The sequence below is a fragment of the Cryptotermes secundus genome, unplaced genomic scaffold, assembly GCF_002891405.2.
Source record: "Cryptotermes secundus unplaced genomic scaffold, Csec_1.0 scaffold534, whole genome shotgun sequence".
In the NCBI taxonomy this organism is placed as follows: domain Eukaryota; kingdom Metazoa; phylum Arthropoda; class Insecta; order Blattodea; family Kalotermitidae; genus Cryptotermes; species Cryptotermes secundus.
In genome coordinates, this window is record NW_019739956.1 from 126,119 (window position 1) to 135,117 (window position 8,999).

The 8,999-nt window shown below is 40.9% G+C and overlaps 1 protein-coding gene across 1 annotated transcript in view; it reads left to right on the top strand.

Moving 5' to 3' along the window:
* The window catches only part of LOC111872150 (acetylcholine receptor subunit alpha-like 1), a 586,882-nt gene that overhangs the window by 19,935 nt on the left and 557,948 nt on the right, over positions 1–8,999 (top strand). The gene's annotated exons all lie outside the window — the stretch shown is intronic.

Below are 8,999 nucleotides of genomic sequence, written 5' to 3' on the forward strand. Positions count from 1 at the left end.
GTCCGTTGTCTGTTAACACTTAAAAGGAATTACTTCCTCTAAATAGCAGGTTATTTAAATATTAAATTTCTGCCTTACAGGATACACTCTGCATCTTACGTTATAAAGACTAACCACGTAATGATATTAGCGAGGAAATACATTTTGATTCTCAGAATCGTACTAAAACCTCTGTCACATAAACCATTTAGCAGTCTGGTTTATGTAAACTCGTACGCCGTGAACAAGAGATCTGTTGCTATGGGCACTGTGTTACGTTGAAAGTAGTCATTGTCGAAGTGTTGCTGGCAGTTGCTTTATTATAATAAAAAAGTAAAGCTTTCCCTCTAACAGTCCGTGGAGGTCCATAGGGTTGTGAAATGTTGAGGTTACTACATTTTCTAGACAATCGGCTCATAGATGGCGACAAGGTTGTCAGCCTTACGCGCCGGCCGCCCTTTACCCCCAAAGAATATTCCTGGTACTCATTTCTGTTAGAGGCTGAGTCAACCCCATGGCCATAATGCTGCTTGAAGGATTAGGTCAATTGAAAAAATACAATGGCCTCATCGGGAATTGAGCCCGCGACCTTCCGGCTTGTAGCATAGATAAAACACAAAATGCCTAACTTTTCCCCCACTTTGCTGTGTAGCGAATTTTATTAGTGTCTTATTTGGTATTCTCAAAGAGCGATCCAGTGATTTTTTACGGATCAAATTCTTTTTAAATATTAATGACTTACGGAAGTTCCTTATCCGGAAAGAGAGGTGCTTTCGTCGTGTATTCATTCATATTTCGAGGTTACTTGACGATGAATGTTAACAAGACTAGGCTTAAAATTGGTGAGAGATTACGGTAACAACTTGACAAATGTTAGGGCATGGATGGGCTGTAATGAATTACTTCGGAGTAAGATTTTGCAGTTACCGCTAGCTGGAGAGAACCTCGAAAATAATTTTGCAGTTAAAAGTTATTAAATAGCCGTCAATGATGCGCATTGCCTGCGCGTACTTTGTAGACATATTAGAACACATAAGAATGATTGAATCAATATATAAAATCCAGCAGATATCTTAAAGTCTGTTGGTCCCAGGTGTTAAGACACTCCAAAAAGTGATCTGGAATTGACAAAACACGAATTTCTCCCATATCCAGTTGTAGGCATTGCTAATACATTAAATAAGCCTAATATATGTATTAGAGACTTCAGAGATTTGGTAGGAAAACCTGAAGGAAGGAGACAACATGGTAGGTAGATTGCACGATAATATTAAAATTGATCTTAAAGAAGCAGGGTGGTAGAATGTGGACTGAGTCAGTCTGACCCAACAGAGGGACCAGTGGCAAGCCCTTGCGAAGGAGCCTGTAAGTCCTTGCGTTCTATAAAATACTGGAACATGCTTTACTATCTGAGCAGCTATTGGCTTCTGAAGCATGACTTTTCTCGATGGAGTTAGCTACAGACCTAGAACTTGAAAGTGTGCGAAGCATAATTTTATGTGTGAGGAATTAACAATCAATAAAGCGTAATAGTCTGTGGACGTTACAGCCCATAATGAAACCCGGTCTCTGTTTTACAGTTTCTTAATCATCATATACGCAGTCGGTAGGACTCCCTGGGCGGTTGATCAGCCCTTCGCAAGGCCAATACCTACACAAGATAACACAAACGCAGAATAAACTGAAACATTCATGCCTCGAGTGGGATTCGAACCCACGCCCCCAGGGCTTGAGCGAGAGAAGACGGTTCATGCCTCAGACCGCGCGGCCACTGTGATCGGCATTAATAGAGCAGGTTATTAATATCTAGAACTTCGATGTAGCCCGGACATAATATTTCGATGGCAGGAATTTGACCTCTGTGTCGGATGCTTCTGTTTTGATTTCGAAAATAAAAGCTTTCCATTTTGTCTCCTTTCCTCCAAAAATTAAATTATGTAAGCAAAATGCGTCACACAAAATATTGCTCAATTCCTTCTTGTAAATCTGATAGCGGACATCAGCTCAGTGAATACTTTACTGAACCGTGGTACGAATTCTTTCCATTTTGCAAGAAGATTTAGTGGCTATGGAACTGTGGGTACATCGTGAAGCATTTGGTTTGGATGCTTCCATGGAGAGAACATAAAACCACGTCATAATGCCCAGGGGGTGTTTTCCGTGATCGCAGCTTTGAATACGAAAAGAAATCGAAGTACCTTACTAATGAGGTCGAGTTAGGTTTCCGTAGTGTCTCTCATCTATTTTTTCTTTGCAAAGTCCTTTTGAATGTATTCGAGCTTAAACATGAAGTTGTAGGGCTGGCAACACTACCAACCCCATGTAGCGTCATTACGACACAGTACCTGTTTTTATATATTTAATCAGTATGTATGCTTACGGCAAAATTAACTTCAATAACAAACTAAATTAATTTTTTTATTAAAAATGAAATATGTATGTATTTACAGCGTTACTTACCTCAGATCATTGATGCCAGTTGAAACATAGGCTGCAAATTTTGATTTAAAATTAATATTGTTTTGTTTCACTTTGTGTGACCGCCTCTGTAGTCTAGTGGTCAGAGTTCCTGGCTACAGAGCTAGAGGTCTGGGTTCGATTCCCGGTGTTACTAGATTTTCTGAGAAGTAGTGGACCTGGAACCGTGTCCACTCAGCCTCGTGAGGATAAGTGAGGAGCTATTTCAAGAAAATAGCGGTTCCTGTCTAGAATACCGAGATTAACGGCCGTGGAGATCCGTTGCGCTGACCACGCGACACCGTCTATCCGCTTTGGCACTAACTTCGCCGACGAGCGGCGGTCGCTTGGTCGTTATAGTTCGCTTGCGGACTACAGGTCATGGAGTTTGTTTTTGTTTGTTTTTTCCTTTGTGTGGAAACAAGTCCGGAAGAAGTAAGATGTCGCAGGCTTTACCATGGGTAGAGTGCTGGCTGGCTCTACGTTCACATCGCAAGAGTAAAGATTCGTGTTTTTGTAAATTTTATGCTAGTGGAAATGGCTATGCTATAAATCAATTCTGTTGTGCACAGCTCTTTAGGGACCTGCAGAATGTAACCATTCTCATTCACCAGAATGGGGGGATAAATCGTTTTAGTAAATTTATATAATATATTGGATTTATTATTCATGTTTATAATTAGAACATTTTTCTTTATGCAAATGCTAACAAAGAATTATGGCCAAAACAGGGCTAGTGGTCGTAGTAGTTCGTGCCTTGTTCTGGAAGACTTCAGAACTGCTTAATCACGAGTTAAGATCCTTTTGACTGAGACTTACATTTCTACGTTTTCGTCGTCAAATGTATCGCATTTTGCATCTAATCAGGCTAATACGTGTATGTCACTGTACCTGGCTCAGGAATGAGAGCAGAGAATATTTGCTCAGTGAGAATGTAGGGGTAAAGGCGAGTTTACGTGTGTGGCAAGGGGTCTGAGAAGCGTGGATGAAAGACGGTACTTGAAAATAAACAGCTGCTTTCTTCCACATATATCTTCACTCAGCAGTATCCTTCTTAGCACGAATATTTCTTTTTCGTTGTTTACACGTCTTCATCAGAAACCGTGTCGTGGGGTAAACTACTGAATAAGAAGAAGGAAAGGACAAGAAACTGAGGAAGAAGGCGCGAAGTATTTAGGCTTCAGTTTGGAAAGAGTTCAAAACCTTTTCCTACCTCATTATTTCCTAACGGGGTGGCAGGAGAGATAAACAGGAATTAGCAAATTGCTGCTATTTAGGAACCAAAATCGGAAATGACATTTTTAATAAGGTGTAGAATTGTCAATACAATTAATTAAGCACCACACTATGAAGACGTACAAATAGTGGAGTTACGCATGGCTCCGGCCATTATTGTAAGTATTTTATTACTTATTTGGCTATGTAGTTAATAAATATACCAACCTGTTTAAACACATATGACTTATTTTGCAGTTCTCCCACGGATTGTACAGCGTGGAAGTGCTGTGTTGCATATTTTATTTGTAGTATGTCCAGGATCCCCAGCTTCCACGAACTTCTGTTTTTGGGAGGGATTCGACGGGAAATTTATTTCTCTAATTACCCCATTGGGATTGTTGGGATTGAGGCTGGGGGGGGGTTAGAATAAGTTGGAACTGTCGGAAAGAACAAGAGCCAGGAATGGTGGTTTTCGTGACAGTGAGAGTTGGATTTCTGCGTAGTATCAGATCTTCACTTTCAGCTCGCTACACAGAAGCAGTGTACTGCAACTTAACATTCAGTTGTGTGGGCAGCACTGTACAGGGTTACTCAAGCCTGAAACAATAAGAACACTCATTGTGTTTGATCCTGCTGATTCAGAAACTAAAGTGCTCACGTACCCCAGGCTACACAGTAATTCATGGGAGCCCTTAGCCATTATGTGTAACGTCACAAGTCGATGTGTCCCAGCATCATGCCTTTGTTGCACCGAGTGAAGGTAGCGTGCAGTTTTACTGGTGCAGACGAAATGACAACAAAGAAATAGGAGGTCGTTTATTCGCAGGTTTAGTTACAGGAGACCAATGCATAATTCAGGAATGTTTATGCCGTTTGTTTAATTCAACGTTTCTGCTGAGATTATTTAGTATTTAATTTAAAATTGCAGGGTGATTTCCGGCAGGTCCGCATCGTCACAATCAGTGACACGAATTTTCCAGACACTGGCGAAAACCGCCAATCATAGTAAAGAAATATCCCTACTTTACGGTGTTTTAATGATTCAGGGTGTTTACTATACCTCGCCACTAGGTCCTATTCTCAGCCAATCGAAATGAATTTACGTCACACATTATTACTCCAAGGTCAATCCTAATGTCTTTCGATTAGCCATGTTTCCAAGGAGGTCTCTTTCTTTCGGGTGTAACGGTTAAAACGAAATGCATTTTTCGTCCCTTTCAGGGTGCAGTTCTAGATTTGGAACTGTTTTTATGTTAAGGAATTTTGACAACATTCACAGGAATGAATGTTCTATTTTGAGTCAGCATTTTTGGTCACAGGAGTTCCGTGGCTCGTTTAATCAATATTTTGGTTTTGTTTTGAAAAATTTTGAACCATAATGAGATGGAAAATTAGTCCTTGTAAAATGTAACTAAGTGTTACGTTAAGCGGCCTCCGTAGTCTAGAGGTAACGTTCCCACCTCATGACTCGTAGTACGTGGGTTCAAATACCCGGCGGAGGTCGTCGAATTTTTAAGGGCGGAAAAATTCAGGGAACAAGTCCTCCGGGAGGGACTTTAAGCCGTGGGTCCCGTGTCGTAGCTTTACGGCACGTAAAAGAACCTCATACCTCCAAAGGAGGTCACTGAGCCAAATTACGGACGTTTGCCGCCCAACAGCAGTCTCTAATACCTCTGATAGATGGAGGGAGCATTATAGATACCTCTCAGCTAGTAGAGCCGGTCTCGCTGGCTGGGCGGGACTGATGGTAAGCACCAGTACCGGTAGGATATAGAGACTGGTAGAATATCATAGAGGGAAGCACAATGGACCAATACAGGTCTCAGTGCGTGGGGACACCCACCCTCTCCAATAACTAACTAACTAACTGAGTGTTATGTTAGGTGCGGTCTGTTGTCTCGGCTGGCCTGTCTTGTCTCTGTGCCGACTGTTGCACGGATTTCTGACAATATTTCATTCAAAGTTTAAAAGATTTGCATTTTTGTCCACTTTGGTGCCCCTACACTAAGAAGAAGGAAAGTATACAAGAAAAAGATATTCGGGTGTATTTTATCGAAATAAGCAATTCAAATATGTGAACACTATAAAATGAATGCATCCATATTGACACATAAACTGATATTTTGAAAGAAAACCACCTGTGCATGAAGTTAAAATATGAATTCATGAATTTAGTAACCATCATTTTCCTGTGAAATTAATTCTTTACCCAATTCAATTCTAAGTTACGACAGAAACGTAAAATTCTTCACGTAATAAAAGAAACTTTTGCTTTTTACTGTTGGTATAAACCGGAAAATTGTTTTGTTCTTCCTGTGAAAACAATCCATAAAGTCTACTTGATATCCAAAATAATACAGAATTAGATTCAGTAGCAATGTTCTCTTGCGTTTATCTGTCTCTGAGGTCCATTTTCTCACCTTCGAATACTTCAGAATTGGATCTTTTGAAACTCTATGTGACTATAAAATCATGTTACATTTTAGCGTCCTGTTGCGCTGGTTCATGTCCATGATGTGTATTTGTGCTAACCGTCTTACAGTGCACACTTTTTATTTAATTTCGCCTTTCTCTTCACTTTTACACTACATGTTTCAGCACTAATGTGCCATTTTCAGGTCTATCCACGTCAAACTGTTGCACTGCATGCCATGAGGTCTTCATTCTAAAATGTCTAAAATGTGTATTCGTCATGTATAACAATAAATTCTAAATATTAAAACCTTTCAGGATTCGTCATCCTTACGTCGTATCTCAAATACGCGAGTCACGCCAATCCTCCATGGGAGCACTCTTCCTACATTCATGTGTATATTGTGCTCTGTGTTGTGTCTTGCTTCTGTGACTGCGTGCATTGCAAGACGGTTAGCATAAAAACACATCATGGCCTATAAAATCTCTATGACTGTCGGGGCTCGACACGGGGAATTTTCTCTCATTATTCTTAATTCTGGGGCATAGCATGTGCTGCCTGCACCAGTCACTCGGTGTTGAAATTTCCTGTTTAAGTTACTTACGGAGCTGGAGGAAAGGGGACCACAGTGCTTTCCTACATGCAAGTCCTTCAGTTAATTTCTATAATTTTGAAGTATTTAGTCAAAATAAAAATGTTGGATTGGAAATTCAATAATAATGATAATAGCACTGAAATGAGCGTAATTCTCGCTTCATCACTGCGTACAAACCATAATTAAAACATCCATCTTTCAAATTACTGACCATGTGAAAGCGTGTCTCACGTGATTCGAAAAAATATTTAAATGTGAGATACTTACGAAAGAAGAATATTATTTTCCCAGAGAATTTTCCGGATTTTCATATATTTCCTTATAGCCATGGAATTTCTGAACTTACTGACGCTCTGGAAAGCTGAAGTACATCCCCATGGTTCTGTACTTACAATGCTGTAGCCTGTCATTTGCCACGACCCAGAACAAGTTCAATTCCGTGTACATCCTCAGAACCTACCTCCGTAAAACCCACTCTCACTCTCTGGTCTAGTCATATATATAAATTGTATGGAAGTTGGAGAGCGATTTCCCTTTTTAATTAATTGATTCTTAGGTTACTTAAGGACGCTGTTTCATGTTCATGCCACGTGTTCTCGTTGTTTCTGTTGGTAATGAATCTTAATGTATAAGGAGCACTTCGGAGGAGATCATGTGCAATTTTGAACCACAGGCCGAGGGAAATCACAGAAAAGAATATATAATGTAAGGGTGTTAAAGTTAAGGAGTGACTGAGGTAGAAGTACCCCAAATACTGGACTACCAAGTCGAGTATGGGCTAGTCCAAACTTTTCGTCGAAGGGCCTTCGAATAAAGAATGTCTAGATAACAAAGGGCCTTAGACAGGAAACAGTGAGGACTGGTAGTTGTTAACTGGACATTGTATATTGAGAAGGCACCTAGTATTATTTTTTATTTTCTTCCGGTGGGGTGAGACTGAGTCCACTTGGTACTTCGGCCACTACTGGCCTATTGTGCCAGCTACTGATGATAGATGATAAGTGTGGAGCATTCGGTGGAATGAGAATTGGCGGGAAAAACCGAAGCGCACTCACAAAATCTGCCCTAGTGCCACTTTGTCCACTACAAATCCCACATGACCTGACCTGGGCTTGAGTCCGGGCCGCCAAGGTGGGAGACGGCACCTATGTGTTACGGACTTATATGCAGGAAATGTGGACAGGAGGAGGAATTTTCCTTCCACGCACATTCTGTCAACTGCCAACTTTGGTCTGGCACAGAATGATGTTCTGCTCCGCAAGGCTGGAGTCGATTGATAGTAGTAGGGCTTTGGACAGACCCCGGCGCTGAGAACAGGGCCCTCATGAAGGGCCGAAGTGAAGACAGGAGAACACAGTGGACAAAGCGGTGGTCTGAGCGCTTATGGCGACAGGAGGCTGCCGATCGCATGTCAGTACTCAAACTAAGCATTCTCTGCCGGGTGCCTGCTTCATGATGGTCTCGTATTGGTCTATTCTTCGACCCTGAAAATGGAAGCGATATGTTTCTGCGAATCTTCGGCTAAGTTTGAACGAAACACAGGGCATTATTTCCCAGAAGAACTCTTGAAAATTTCTTATTTTATTACGAAATAAATAAGAATCGACGTAAGATATTGCATTGTAATCGTTCGGTATTGGAATTGTTGTCAACTTAGTCCACACAAGGTCTCTTGAATTGTTGATAGTTACTCAGCTTCCTGAGGGGTTCGCATATTGTTGTGATAGCTGTTGGTTAAATACTGCATTGTCAGAAGGCTGGATCGTTTCCGGCGTCTCATCAACCGCTTTCATCTTTTTATGCGATTTTCTGCATGGTCTCATGTATTTACTGGCATTTCTCCCGACTTCCCCTTTCCCCTCAGTTCAACCCAACCAGAGTTAAACACTAGAGGCTCCACATGTTCACAATTTAGCCATGATGTCAGAACTTTCAATATTAAAAGAACAGGAAATACGTGTTTCAAGACGCTCTTCCAGACTTGCAATTTTTTCATGAAAATGACGATAAGTGACGACAGGGAGACCCATCTAGTGGCAGCATTATACTACCTGTAGCGCCTATCGAAGCACTATTACCATAATATTAAGCAGCATCACTGAATTTTTTTTTATATATATATTTATTAGCAATCAGAATAAATACATTCTTTTAGCTAATTTGCTAATTTAAACACCGTCCTCGTGTGCTTATTGTGTCGTGATGAGGGCTCCTCCAATGAGAGATCCTCTAACCATCAAGTAGATCTGCGGGCCATAATTTCTTTAGCCTTCTTCGTTGTTGTTGTTCCAGTAGGGGCTGCAGTAATGTATTGCTATGGTGTCCTAGTTTATCGTG